Below are 1,016 nucleotides of genomic sequence, written 5' to 3'. Positions count from 1 at the left end.
AAAAAAACAAATATCAAACTAGACAGATAAACTAAATGATCTTAAAATTATTCATAAGCCAAAAAAATCACAAACATAATAAATACATGGATTTTATTTGAAAGTAGAATATTTTAATTTAAATATAAATCAATAAGTACAAGATTAATAGAAATAGTAGAGGAAGACTTCCAAAATGACCAAAGGTAAGTTAATCTAGAAAAATAACATATACTTTTGCTTTTTAGTATTTCTAATTAACATTTAATGTTTAAAAAATCATTTATTTTATGCATATTTGTGTATAAGAATTATCTGTGTTAACTTCATGTGCAAGGAAATGAACCACATCAGAAATTAATTGTTGGCCATCTTAAATTGGATATCCCCAAACATCCAGGATGGGAGAGAATGGGATTGAGATGGCTAGAAATAGAGGCATTTATCTTGGAAAAGAGAAGGTACACCTCTTCATCTGAGACTGGACCAAAGAATTTGCAAATGGGAGAATGCTAAACAAGAACGTATTAAAATACAGATGAGTGCAAAACACAAAACTTCTGACGGATTCCATTTATTTCCTCACAGAAACATAACATGAATCCCTCTCTTGAATTAAAGAGGGCAGAAACTGCTATGGGAATTTGCTAGAGAAAGTTTTTATACAAGCAGCTATGAGGAGTTCTTTGGAGACTCAACCAAGAAAGAGTATTGGTTGCATGGTTGTAATAGGTAAACCCAAATTTTCAGTGGACCCAGGCATCATGGTCCTGTTACTGTCTATGTACAGTGATGTTTAACAATACATGGGTAGAAGCAGAGAACATCCATAATATGGTTAATTCTGTATTGGTTTTTGTTCAGGCTTTAATGGTGATGGAAAATGGATCAAGGGACTAGATGTTAGAAAATAGTATATGTTTAGTATGTTAACTACAAGATAAATATTGCAATGGGAAGGAAGTGAAACCTAAGTAGGGGTGATAAGCTGAGAGAAAAGAGAAGTCTAGAGTGATTGGGCAAAATTGTGAGAAAAA

This window comes from Vombatus ursinus, unplaced genomic scaffold, assembly GCF_900497805.2.
Source record: "Vombatus ursinus unplaced genomic scaffold, bare-nosed wombat genome assembly UNPS02015246.1, whole genome shotgun sequence".
Classification (NCBI taxonomy): domain Eukaryota; kingdom Metazoa; phylum Chordata; class Mammalia; order Diprotodontia; family Vombatidae; genus Vombatus; species Vombatus ursinus.
Note: the sequence above shows the minus strand (reverse complement) of the source record.